The following is a 14,533-nucleotide window of genomic DNA, read 5'->3' as shown; positions in this document are numbered from 1 at the left end:
CGTTCGACAATGTAAGCCACGACACCATCCTCGAAAACCTAAGTGACACTGACTGTGGAAAACGAATATTCCAGTATGTCCGGGCAGTCCTCACTGATTGCACGGCGACTGTGGGCATAGGACCACTACGAACTTACCTTCAAACCATGCCCAAGAAAGGGACCCCACAAAGAGTGGTGATTTCTTCAACATTATTTCACATAGCTATGATGAAGCTCCCATAACACCTTAACACCATCCTGGGGATAAACATGCGCTCTATGAAGGTGACATCACGATTTGGACTACTGGTGGGTCAGAAAGCGACATGGGGATGCGCTCCATAAAGCCGCTGACGCAGTCCAAAAGTACGCCAGTGTGCGCGGCCTTCAGTGCTCACCACAATGCAAATAAAGCTCAAACGTAGTGACATCCCCGTAGTCCCAACAATCCGCATACTAGGACTTTACATCCAGCAAGACGGAGGAGGAACGCTAACCATCCAGCGCTTCAACTACACTACCACGCAAATCATGCGTATGGTGAGTCGAGTCACAAACCGGCACTAGAGTAAGAAGGAGGATGATGTCATCAAGTTGGTGCAAGCACTGGTTGTCAGCCGCGTGGTGTACTCTACGCCTTACCTCCCCCTGAAACCGAAAGAAATGGACCAAATTTACATACTACTGCGGGAGCCGTACAAGCAAGCGCTAGGCCTCCCTCCTCACACCGCCACTAGTAAGCTGGAAGCGCTCCATGTGCATAACAAGGTGCGGGAGGTCATTGATGCCCATTTTGTCTGCCAACTAGAGCGGCTCAGGCAAACGTCTACCAGCCGCGCGCACGGTTCTGAGGCAACTAGGCTACCAGATAGCGGACGCCAGCCACTCTCGACCGGAAACTGCCATAGGACATTCGTACTCTTATCAGGGTCGCTCCGCTCCCGCGAAACGTGCACCCTGAGCAACACGTACAGCGCCGACAAGCACGAGTACGATTCCTACAAAGGAAGTACTCTGACTAGCCCCATGAGCGATTCACGGACGCGGCCCAATACGCATCCCATCCAACTACAGGAGTAAGCGTCATCGATGGTTCAGGCAATTTCGTTCACACTACGACCGTAAAAAATAAAAAAAAATCGTTGAAGCTAAAGAAACGGCCGTCGCACTGGCAATGACGTTTCCAACTTCGAATAAACCGCTTCACGTAATTGCAGACTACCAACAGGCATGAAGAAACTACGGCAAAGGTCGCATCTCAATATCCGCCCTCCGATTATAAAAAAGCACGATGATACCCTGAATGCTATCATACTGATATGGACAACAGGTCACGCCGGGTTCACCGGAAACGAGCGAGCACACGCTGCAGCCCGAACATGCACCCTCCGGGCACTGCACCAATCGCTCCGTGACCCAGAGCCTGTCGAGCAGCAGTACCGTGAACTTCTGCAACACCACCGCCTTGTCAGATGTGCCTCGACACCACAGCACCAGAAACTTACCCGAGAAGAGCCTGTAGTCAGGCGGCAACTAGAGACCAACACATACCCCCATCTCAGCTACCTGCACATCATACACCCCACAATATATCCATATACTTGCGCAACGGTTTGTTCTTGTTGAACAATGTTGACAAGTGTGAGCATATCAACCGGACATAGACGTTTAGATTTGGCTGTGAGTATATAAGACTATTGCGCAGACTTCGTTTCACTTTGGCCGGGTGTCTGAATCGAGTCTCAGGCAGACAGATAGACAGACATACAGGCAGACCAAAAATTCTGGATTCCTGAGAAAGACTATCGTCCTTAAAAAAGACCGGCACCAGCAGAGATCGAACCACCGACGCCCGCCATTATACATAACGAACCCGACGCGCTACCACTACACCACGCCGCCTTTTTTTATTGCAATATTTCAGTACAGAACAAGCACCATCAAACAAAAAACTGCAACGATAAAACTGCGGTTCATCACCTTGCCAGCAGAAAAATGATTAAAATTGTTTGAGTTTGGACAGTGTTTGCATCACAGGCAACCACTCTGGAGGCTCAGGCTGAGCCCTCCACACTTCAGTAATCAAACGCATTGAATCGACGAAATATTGTCTTGACCATTTAGCGTCAACGTCTCTACGGCGTATGGCCATGCGGGATTTCGAAATTGCATGTAGGGCCAGGACCATCACGACGTCGTAAGGTACTTCGTCACTCTCAATCGGTAAAAACCTATTGCCGTGAGCGTCCAGGGGGAAATCTTTTTTTAGGGACCGCTGAAGCACGTCCCAAAAGAAGACCCCGTCCCAGCAGTCCAAGAACATGTATTCTACAGTCTCTGGTTTTCTGCACGGGTAGCAGTCCCCCCCCACCCGGGAAAAAACATTCCATTTTCCTTCTGCCACGTTTTCACATCAAGGACGCCCGAGTGAAGTTTAAAGAAAAACGTCTTAACTCATGGGCCCATCGCCATACGTTTCACACGCTTAAGCACATCCTGTCCTGGCCCTACACGGTACAGCGATGTATACAAAGGAACGGGAAGTACGGAATCAACGAGGTCAATATACAATCTTTTACGCGTCACACTAGATAAGTACTCTAGCGTGAATCGTACACGCAAAAACATGGTGGCTTGTGCCACCTCGCGGAAGTAACCTTTCGTTGCACCGAAAGAAAAAGAAGCTGACGTTACAACAAAATCCGGAAGCGTTCTGGCCAACTTCACCTGACACACAGTGCCCAAAAAGGGGTCCTTCACATCCCGAAGAAACAAAAAACAATTTACCACTTGACGCAAAAACAGATGCGATAATGACAGGCCACCAAGACGCACGCGCCGAAACAGGTTCGTACGGCTAGTTCTCTCCCATGACGACTCCCAAATCAACACAGCAAAAGCTCGGTGCAAGGCCTGTACATGTGCCCGCGAACAATGCAACACCTGTAGAACTAAACTAAAAACACATTACACACTGAGGCCCTCGCAAATATTGAAAGTCCGCTACCCTTCCATTTATCGGCCTTTTCACGCAATTCGACTGTTTGATTGCGCCAATAAGGGTCGCTGTCTACATAGTTCTCGAGGGGCACTTCCAAGTACTTCACCGGTGTCGTCTTCCGGCTGATACACTCGAAAACACTAGGCGTACTGTTCCACTGGCCATGCCAGAAGCCTAGACATTTCTGCCAATAACACCACCGGCACTGTACTTACAAAAAATTTTCAAGGAGTTTACAGCAATGCTTATCCTTCTCCTATCAACAAAAAACGAGCAATGTCGTCAGCGTAAGCTAACACCCGCACTTTACACGACTGAAGCTTAAACCCTTTGACGTCTTCGCTCCTGATTACACTAAACAAAACACTTCAATGTACAAACAAAAAAGCAACGGAGACAATGGGCAACCCTGACGAACAGGAACGGGTGTGCCGATCGTTTTGTTAATAACAAGCCTAGTAGAACACCCAGTGTACGCCATGCGCACACCATTAAGAATACCAGAGCCAACATTCACGTGTTGCAAGATATTTAACAAAAGTTCGGGCGACCCCTGATCGAACGCTTTCGCCATGTCTACCTGGAGCCCAAAGTCCCTTGCATGGTGTCACAACACTCGAGAACACTTCGGGCAGTATGAATATTTGTAACTATCGACCGCCCTTTTATCCCGCACGTTTGATGCGGCCCTACCACGTCCTTTATGACAGTCTGTAAGCGGCTAGCCAATATTTTCATTAAAACCTTATAATCGACATTTGTCAGACTAATAGGACGATACCCAGGGATCTGCCATAGTTTCGCAACCTCCTCCAATTTCGGTATAAATACAGTGTGCGACACGAGAAAAGAAGGTGGCAGCACACCTTTGTGGTACGCCTCAGAGTAAACTTTACATAAGACCGGGCTGAAGTCACCCTTAAACGCCTTGTAGAAAGCGGCGCTCAGGCCATCAGGTCCCGGCGTCTTCCCTGGGCTCAACTCGTCGATAGCGCCGCGTATCTCGTCTACTGTAATATATCTTTCGAGATGCGCCATAACTATCTTGTCTAAGCACGGTAACAAAGACGTAAATTCTTCTCTAAACTTGACGGCATCGACAGGATGACAAGAAAATAAATTTTATAAGAGTCACAAAAACAACCCTCTATATTAGCCTGGTCACTATAAACCACACCTTCGGCTTCAATTTTGAGTATCGCATTTCTGCGAGCATACTTTTTTTCCGCGCTGAACGCTCTTTTAGTCGGCGCTTCCCCGTGTAGAAATCGTTCAGCTCTTGCGCGCACAAGCTCACCCTCATATGTCTCTTTATCTATTACTTCGAGCTGCGCTTTTAATCCTCTAATGTCATCCTTCAACGCCCCGGGCGATTCACACTCTTCCTTGACGTAAACGTCCAGGGTACTTCGTAACCAGGCTTCTCTTTGCTTCTCGTCGTATTTGATTGCGGATGATCCTTGAAGGGCCTTTCTTGTTTGAAGAGCTCCCAACTGAGCGTAAAGTTAACGTTCTCTTCTCCACCGAAAAACGTCCGTGCGCATGCGTTAACGGCCTCAGCGAAATGTTCATCCTGCAGCAGCTTGTTATTAAGCTTCCAAATACACCAATAGAACGCGTTGCCTGGTTTTGCAATTCTACCAACGGTTACGGTAACAAGGCAGTGATCGCTGAAGGAAAGGGGGGAGACTCGGTAGCTATCACACTCCGGGAGAATCTCTGTCGAACCATACACTCTGTCGAGACGCGCATGACTGCTGCCCTGGAAGTGTGTATAGCGAGCGGTACCTCTACTGCCAAGGCTATCGCCCACATGTTCTAGCGCAAAGTCAGCGACGATATCAGTTAAAACTATTGTACTCACATCGCGGAATCTTGTCGAGCTACTTTTGTCTTTCGCGGAACATACGCAATTAAAGTCCCCAAGTAAAATAACGAGCCTATCCGTATCGCAAAACCCGCGAACATCCTAAAAAAACACCTTCCTTTGCGCTGCCTTTGTGGGCGCGTACACACAGATCAAGCGCCATTCGCTTGACGATAAAAATTCCCCACGCATTTCCCCGAGGGGGAGCATGTGAAAGTGCGAATGCACGAGTTGATTACTCAGGGGCGGTAAACGAGTGGATTGGAGAGGGTACGCGTGGAGAGGGAGGGGAGACGCGCCCTCACGCGGCGCAACCCGTTACTACACCAGCGCAGCAGCGAGTGCCCGCGCCCAACCCGCCGGGAGCGCCGATGAACGCGCCCTCACGCGGCGCAACCCGTTACTACGCCCGCGCAGCCGCGCGCGCCCGCGCCCAACCCGCCGGAGCGCCGTCGATGCGCGCGCCCTCACGCGGCGCCGCTCCGTTGCTACGCGCGCTCCGTTGCTAGGGGAGAGGAGGAGCGCGGAGAGATAACACCTGCTGGCGGAGCGGGGTGCGGGCGGCACGCCGGACGGATGACAAGGGTCGGTTAAGAAGTGCATTCGCACTTAAAACAAAATCGCACACAACAAAACGCCCACACTCGGACGCGGTGATGGTCTCTAGGGTTGCCCCCAAACTACTTCGTACAGTCGCGTGCGATTTGAAGGTAATCGCACGAGCGTCGACCGACCACTACGATAACGCCCCCGCACGGCTTGTTTTACTGCGCCTGGTTCCTTGTTTAAGCATTCTTCTCTCCCTCGTGCGCTGTTCATTCAAGCGGCCATCACTCCCGCGGCAAACCCAGTAACCCCTTCCTCTTTTGTTATCGCGCACCCAGCGACGACATCCCACTTGTAGTATCTTACAGCAGTTCTCGAAAGGTCCGCACAAACACATTGTCGGCAAATAGCGGACATTTATAACAATGGGTGCTATCGCTGCTCATGATAACCAAGAAGAACGCCCACGTGAGTACAACCACGCAAAATCACCACAAAGCGAAAAGGGTGGTTTACTAGCCGCGGGAGTGATGACTGCTTGAAGGAACAGCGACCGAGGGAGAGAAGAATGCATAATCTTGGTCCCAGGCGCAGCGAAAAATGCCGCGCTGGGGCGTTATCGTCTTTATCGGTCGAAGCTCGCGTGATTACCTTCAAATCGCACGCGACTGTACCAACAGGGCGACGACCGCAGACATCCCGACCGCGTGAGCAACGCACACATCGTACCTCGATTCAAACGGGTGCACCATACGATCTGTCTGCTCCTCTCTCTCAACCTTCGTTTCTTGTACCGCCACTATATCCAGGTCCTGTTCGGTCACTAAACGATACAACTGATTCTGCCGTCTCCTGTCAGCAAGCCCCCTGACGTTAAGCGTGGCAATACGGATTGGCGTGTTTAAATACACCAGGTTAAGACAGGAAACAAACATATCCCAAATCATTTACGCTGGTACATTTGAAAATATAAAAAAAAATACCGTAAAACGACGAAAACAACCACCCCCCCTTCCAAAAAAAAAATTACGGTTCCAACTTGAGCCCGTTGAGTGAGCTTCACTTGACGCTCGTACATACTAAACACCCCAAACCCCCGCCCTGGCACGAAGGAAGAACTCTTCGACACCCAACACCCCCCCCCCAAAAAAACGTGCAATGACCGTAAGGAAAACTCTTCTACACCCGACACAGAACCAAAAACCAACGTAACACAACTAACGAGCTTAAGGCCACCACTATAACACGCCCTGCACTTTCCTTGCTTTTCAACGACACACAAAGACAATTTAAAAATACTTTTAGCAGCCCGAAAGCGTAGGCAAGGATGGCGTTCTTACGAATTCTTCGTTGCCGTGGGTCCTCTGTCGCAGGGCGTGTTAAGCTGTGGCTTGAAGCTCGAGCGCCGCGACGTAGGTCCCACACTCACCGACCCCACTGCTACGGAGCCGTCCCCCTCTCCCCGTTGCCCGACACTGTCTTGACGCAGGCACTTGGCCACAGACTGGTCCTGGTCGCCAGTCTTCAAGTCGACGCCCTGTTGGGGGGCGGGAGTTTCCAACTCCGGAAACTGACCCGCCACGCTCACCGGGCTCTCACCGTCGCCGTCGTACGTCAGCTGGTCTCCTTCGTTGGCACTTTGCGCAGGTAGCACTACGACGGCGACCGACTCCTTCACCTCAGCGCTCTTTTCAGGCGGCGGGTCTTCCGTCACCGGGTCTCCGCCGCCCCCTCCTGCAGCCGCCTGCGCCTCCTCCTCGTCCATGATGTTCTTCGTTCGGTACACATCCCCCACCGGTCCGGCCACCTTCGCGTACGTCCGCACGCACTCGTTCGCTTCGTGACCGAAGCGGCGGCAGAGAGTGCAGCGCGGCACCTTGCAGTCGCGCCTCATGTGCCCCGTGTAAGAGCAGCGAAGGCACTGCGGGGCCCTGCCGGGCACGACCACGAGCGCCTGCTCGCCTGCGACACGGAGCTGGTGCGGCAGGTCCTCAGCCCTCACGCCCGCGTTGAGCTTGAGGGTCACGGACCACATCGTCGAGCCCTTGTCATGGACGCCTTGTCCACGCCAGCGCTCCCGTGAAACGGCGCTGACCCTCCCGTAGGGAGCCAGCGCAACTCGAACGTCGTCCTCGGTCACGTTGTGAATCAGCCAGTGGAGCTTCAGCCGCAGGTCCTGGTTGGCAGGGGCGATGGCGAGGCAGTGTCGACCTTTGACGTGAAGCTCCTTTGCTTCCAAAATCTTCTTGACGCCTCGCTCCGACTTGAACGTCACCGCCCATACGTGACTCATTTGGAACGCCCCCAAGGCAAGCACCTCAGGGAGCAATTCCAGCCGAGCCAAAGCATTGCGGAAATCTTCAACGCAATACCGGCGGGCACGCATGTCAGCGTGCAAAAAAAAAACTGTATTAAAAACAATACGTCCTGTAGGCAATTTCGGCAACGAAACTTGATAACTATCGTCCTGAGCAAACATCCTGTTTCCGCGACCAGCATTGGCCGCATTAACCGCCCCTGAGGAGCCCTGCATCCTGCGTCCGTTCACTGCAGCGGTGGCCGGAAGCAGAATCACCACTGCACGTGCACCGCACGAACGCTGCACTTGTCCACTACACCACACCGCCGGACGGATGCTCCGGTAGATAATCTGCAAGTGTACAGCGTGTAGTGCTGTGCCAGATGATCTTTGGAACTGGCCAGTGCTGGAACTTCTATCCGTGCAAGCGACCGTGAACACGATTTCTGCTTTGCGCTTATTGCTTTGCTAACTTTAGGGACTATTACTCAGTTGCATTCTAAGTACAGCCTCACAATCATATTTTTTTCTCGTAAAGAGCAATCAACTCGTTGCCTAGATGAGATAGATGGCGGGGTGATCGGATGACTCATTTGTTTAAGGACAAATTAGCGCTAACTGAGCGTATTCTCAGTTTTCTATACATTTGTTAAGTGCTATAGGTATCATGTGTGAAAGCGGTCGCCTTTGGGAGTGTCAGAATAGGAAATTCGGTGTGACGTAGCCTGCTGAATTCTTCAAGTTAGCGTCGCTAGACTATCCTAACGGGGAAATGCAACTGGGTTTTATAGCAGTTACAGCATTGTGATAGCTTTGGTGCACAATGTATTTATGTACCAAGTGTAAACGATAATTGCAAGGCGCTTACCTGTAGCGAGCATTTTTATTTTGCGGTTGTTGTCAACAGCCACTAATGCGTTTTAAGTGCGAATGCACTTCTTAAGCGAGCCTGAATCGTCCGCCGCCGTCGTCCGCATAGCAACAGCTGCGGGTGCGCGCGCTCCTCGTCTTCCTCCTCGTCTCCCTAGCAACGGGGGGAGATGGGCGCGCGCTACTCTCCTCCTCCTCTCTCCGCTCAGTGACTGCGGGTGTTGGGCGCCTCCTCTCCACTTTGGGCGGGAGAGCTCTCGCTCGCGTAGCGGGCGCTCCGCATTCCGACGCGTGAGGGCGCTCGTGTAGCCCTCGCCGTAACGGCGGGCGCTACTCTCCTCCTCCTCTCTCCGCTCAGTGACTGCGGGTGTTGGGCGCCTCCTCTCCACTCCAAGATCACGATATCCACCGTAATCGCGCAATCAACAACCGTGCATTCGCACTTACACACTCTCCCCCTCGGGGAAGTGCGAGGGAATTTTTTCTCGTCTGTTAAACATATACATATTCAGTACGTTTGGGGATCAATGTTTGGTATTGTCACTAATATTTTTGTTATCGTCGACGGGCTTGAAATCTCATTGCCCGTTATTACTTCGCCCGAATCGTATGCAACCCAGCGTATCTATATAAACTTACCGAGAACCGTCTGTAAATCGCGCTTCGTCGCTTCTTGCCATTACCAGCCGCTCGATTGACACTAAGAGCTTTTGTGATAATTGCCATCGATATTTTCTCCCGTGGCACCATTAAAAAGACCCACTGACAGCAATGACTTGTGCTTTGCAAATCTGAAACTGTCCACAGACATATGCTCGAAATGGCAACGACGACGACATTGCATGAGATTGCAGCAAAGAGACTAAATGCATGCGTTTCGTCTTCCCATTACTCCTTATAGATCGACGGGGACGAACAGTCAGTTCGCATTTGTGCAAACGGGACACACTCTGCTGGAGATACTCCCCTTGAAGATGAACTGTTGCCCGCGGAGACTAACAGCTGTATTTTAGTCCCTATTTTAGTCCCTTTTGCGTAAGAGTGCAGTAAATGCCTCGTCAATCATTGAGATACACTTTGCCGGGAACGGTAAGACAATAAGGCATCTATAATCACTTCGCAAAATGAGGATCATCATATAACCTGCGAACCTGTACAAAGACCAGGAAAGGATTCATTGTCGTGTCCGAGATGGTCCCACCGTGCCCTCTGATCTGTAGCCCAGTGAAGCAGCTTATATGCACTTGTGGCGGTGGCTCTGCTGTCAATGCCTGGATCACGGTACACGTCGCTGTGCCACGTGGGCAATGCCGTGCATCCTGGATGAGCTGAATGCCTATAACGGTGTCGCTCCCCGATAGCCCGCTTTGTGGGCGGCACTCTGTGACGTTCCACAACGTGACCTGTACAAAGAACAGGAGAGGATTCACTGTCGTGTCCGAGATGGTCCCGGCGTGTCGTGAGTATTGGCAGTATTGGAAAACTCCTTATAAACAAACAAATAAATAAATAAATAAATAAATAAATAAATAAATAAATAAATAAATAAATAAATAAATAAATAAATAAATAAATAAATAAATAAATAACATATACAAACTGCTTTATGGTGTTATTACACGCCCGGAACTGCCTGCATCAATCAGTTTTCCTGTTCCGAAAAAATACAGCGAGGCTTAAACACCCTTTTAACGCAGATGGAGCGCTTAGCACACGTTCTCCTCTTCAAACACGGCAGCGCCTATATAACTCTCAGTCCAGGAAACTCGATATTTTGCGCCGTCCTCGTCAAGAATTTTTGGCCTGGTTGTTAGCTGGGGTGCACTAACTTCATCTTGGCAGTACTCCTTTTCTTCCGTTATTTCCTCATGCGTGAGTTGATGTCACAGAGTAGGTTCTTATTTGTTCGTGTACGATGTTGATGCTATGCGTTTAATTGTATGTACTATAACACAATTTTGTACTCAACTCGTCTTACATTGCACATTATTAAGGGGCCCGGGAAGGCCGCAGCAACATATATTTCTATAATGTATCATGTTCTGTTAATAGTTACAAATATTTCCTGTATTTTGTTGCGTACATTCATGCGCAGTTGCCGCTTCATCCTATTGCTATTCTTGCTGTATGATCATCTTTTTGAAATCTACTAGAACTTAGTCTTTGTTGATCATGTACTGTATGTTGGATGCTTCTTGTAATTTTCTTCTTTGTAGCATTTCTAGTTTTTTATTGTTCTTTACTCACCCTCCTTTTTTACTGGCTGTTTATGGGCCAGCCGCTGATGTATTTCAGTGCTGCCTTTTTTTCCTCTCAGTGCGGCAGCACGAAGGTTTCAGCTGTTCCTAGGCACTTAATATAGGTTGTATGATTGATTGATTGATTGATTGATTGATCATTATATTATAGTTTCTTAATATTAATGATATTATATTACGCTGATGGTCCACGCTCTTGCAAAGCGTGTACCATCTCGCTGACCGACCGAGAGTTTCGATATTTCACTGCATCCTTGCGTAACCATGTCGATTAATAAATTGCTCTTGCGGAGACGGGCCACTAATTGAGCTTTTTTTTGTCGCAGTGCCAGGTGGGCGACCAAAGCTTGAATATAAGCTGCATTTTCTTCCAAAAATAAAGTATTTAGGACTGAAACACTCTCCTGTTCCTTTCTACCACTTTGTGTATCATTTATATTTTGCGCTGATAATGGTTATAAAATGATGTATATACTTAAGTATAAAAAATACTTGATGGATTTGGAAAAAACCTTCCGAGGTAGGCTTTCAAGCCATACTGATAACGCAGAGGCCTTGAAATGACGAACAAACACATTAGATAGGCGAACAATCTGGATATATGTGATGCGCGGTGCTCTATATATGCTGTTTCTCTACAGACGTCTGACTGACGTAAATGCAAATAGCTGACAATGGTTGTACATTTACGAGCATCCGGTTCAATAATTGGCTGTTCCTACTACACTGCAGCTGTGCACTTTCCCGCTTTAAAATTCAGAAAGCATTGGTGCATTCCGCTTCAACGTCGACCACATTTGCATCAAATAACCACGGCGGGGTTTCTGTAGAATCGCTAACGAACAGAGTTAACTTCATGGCGCAGGCAACTGGGCGAATAAGATGCCTCCGGGCTACTGAACAGGAAGTGAAATCCGCGCCAACATTAGCGGGACGTAGATAAGACACTAAGGCGCTGGCGAATAACGCCAGCACACAGACACATGATGGCGTGACATCGGTCACCGCAGCAAGCGTTCCGAAGGCCTCTCAGAACACGTGGTCAAAAATTTCCAGTATAACCTGCGGCAATCGGTAGCGGCTCTAAGCGAGTCGGTCGACAGAAGAACAGTAAAGAAAGGGATCAGGTGATATGTCGTCACGGACACAGCCTGTGTGTCGAGTTAGCGTGTACGTATTACATTATTACAGCGAGTGCATTACAGCGAGCACGTAACGCATTTGCTGGTTTTCTTTATTGCCACATTACAGCGTGCTGCCCTCGCCATCTTCACCCTACCTCCAGCTCACCGGCAGAACCTGGCAAAATCCACGATGGCAGACAACTGCTAATCCGCGTGCATACTAAAGGAGACGCAAGTGTTCTAGCGTGCACTCGGAAAGGAAGAATCACGGAAAATGGGACGCCCCCAAAGACGTAAAGTTCGGCGTTGCGCCAGGAAGCGGGAAGACGAATTCTTGATTTTCCAGCGGAACGGCGGCACACCACCTCCAGGCAAAGGGCCCTCAAAACATGGAGCTGAGCGCCTCCAGAGCGGGCACTGGATTTGGCTCCACGGCGGGCGACGCTATGTCGGCCTTCTTCATGCGCGATCCACGCACAGCCGACTGGCCGCTCGTTGGCAGCAAGCCGTTCATCGTGTTGCTGCCATTGATCTATGTTTACTTCGTCAAGATTGGAGGGCCCCGTTTCATGAAAAGCCGGAAACCCTACGATGAAATCAAGCCAATCATCCAGCTCTACAATGCCGCGATGGTGCTCCTCAACTGTTACTTTGTGTTCGCCTTCTTTTCTAAGACGTACCTCAGCGGCCGCTACAGCTTCTTTTGCCAGGGCATCGACTTCGACACACGCGACGACCAGACCATGAGCCTCCTGTCGCACTGCTGGTGGTACATGATGGTCCGGACTGCCGACCTTCTGGACACCGTGTTCTTCGTGCTGCGCAAGAAGGACTCGCACATATCCACATTGCACGTGGTGCACCACGTACTTGTTGTGTTCAACGGTTGGTTCGGACTTGCTTTCGGAGGTGACGGCCACGTCGCATTCGGACTCATATTCAACAGCTTCGTTCATGTGGTCATGTACTCATACTATTTTCTCTCGTCCCTGGGACCAGCTGTTCAAAAACACCTGTGGTGGAAACGCTACCTGACGCAGTTCCAGCTGGCTCAATTCGTGATTCTCTTTTTCCATATGTTGATCCCGCTTATTAAAGACTGCGGCTTCCCTCTAACCCATATCTGCATTACGCTGCCACAGGGTATTTTCTTTTTTGTTATGTTCATGAGATTCTACATCAAGTGCTACATGAACCGGAAGAGGCCCCATACTAGAGTTGAATCAAAAAGCAAAGCTCAGTAGCCGCAGTTCAAACCGTGGTACTTCCCTCGCAATGCTCAAAAGTTTGAAATCCGTACATTCAACGGGATACCACATGCACCAGTAAGTTAGCAGCAAGAATATCTGTACACGAATCTAACTGTATGCTAGCGAATACTCTTCGATAGGCTAACGTGTATAAATCTTTATGTCCGGTTGAATTCTTTTAAAAAGCGCGATCCACGGGCATTACGTCTTGATGAAAAAAGTTGCCAATGTTTTGATGCGACGGTAGCCATAAATCAGGACCACGTACTTTGAAGCAGACAGTTCATCAAAATATACCTACTTGAAGTCCCTAAAACGTAACAATTGTTCCAAGTACACTGCCCGCAAGGTAGAATGCGTACATGCACGCACCAACATTCCGAAAGCACGCTCATGCGCTTTGTTTTGTCGTGGTCATTGCATCCTCTGTTTAAGTATCGAGAAATTTAAGTCCACTTTTAATGACAGCAGTAGGAAGATACAGCACTCTCAAAGTTGAGCTTTACGGTAGATGCGCGCCCGACTTCGGTGCAGCTTCGCTTGTGCACAAGGCGAACCAATTAATCTTGTCGCCTTGGGCAATGTGCCGTGTAGCTTTGAGCTGATGTTCAAGGTGATACAAACTATTAACTGTGATTTAAGATTCTCTCTTTCGCTTCTCAACCTCACCGCGGCCACGGGAAGATTGAGTTGCAACTTTGATTCATGCGACTTTATCACCGTCAACGGCGCTTCTCCCTTGAGCACGTTTTCTTGTTAATAAATATATTTCATTCATGTATAAAAATATTACTCCTGTTGTTAGTACTTCAGAAGCTAGTGTTCTCGAACGAACACATTGTACTGTGATGCCGTCTATGAGCTTTACGATATATTCAAAACATTGCAACAAAATACTGATTGAAATTTAGGAGAACTCACACACACTACAAGTGTCCTTACGGAGGGCAGATTTATTCACCTTTTTGTACGTTATGTCCCTTCACGCCGCTCCCATAAACCCGCCTAAGGCCCAATAAAGGGATGACTCTCTCTTCCTATTCGTGTTTTTCGGCTGTGTAACCTCGATATACTGTAGACGCTTGTTCAGACATACTGGAAGGGTTCACGAAAACGTGTTCGTATTATCAGAAATTCTTCTTACGCGGACGTGTTTGTCGTTGTGGATGTTACAAGAGAGCAAATGTGTTGTTCGTCTTAACCATACAATTAATCTGAACCGAGTACTTCTTAACCGCATTTTACTGCATAAGTTTTGTATTCCTGATTTTTTCATGAACTGATATTAGTGGTGCTTTTTCTCTCCTTCCACAATGTTCCATTTTCGCCCCATCTGT

General features: G+C 49.2%; 1 pseudogene across 1 annotated transcript; it reads left to right on the top strand.

Annotated features, from left to right (window-relative positions):
* The first annotated feature begins 11,867 nt into the window (after positions 1-11,867).
* Positions 11,868-14,236, top strand: LOC144175137 (very long chain fatty acid elongase AAEL008004 pseudogene; annotated as a pseudogene). Its single transcript, XR_013323620.1, has 2 exons — positions 11,868-11,992; positions 12,074-14,236. The product of XR_013323620.1 is annotated as a very long chain fatty acid elongase AAEL008004 pseudogene (transcript).
* The last annotated feature ends 297 nt before the right edge of the window (positions 14,237-14,533 follow it).

The sequence above is a fragment of the Haemaphysalis longicornis genome, unplaced genomic scaffold, assembly GCF_048455015.1.
Source record: "Haemaphysalis longicornis isolate Haplotype H1 unplaced genomic scaffold, Haemaphysalis longicornis Haplotype H1 scaffold_3, whole genome shotgun sequence".
NCBI lineage: Eukaryota > Metazoa > Arthropoda > Arachnida > Ixodida > Ixodidae > Haemaphysalis > Haemaphysalis longicornis.
This window is presented reverse-complemented; position numbering and strand designations above follow the sequence as displayed.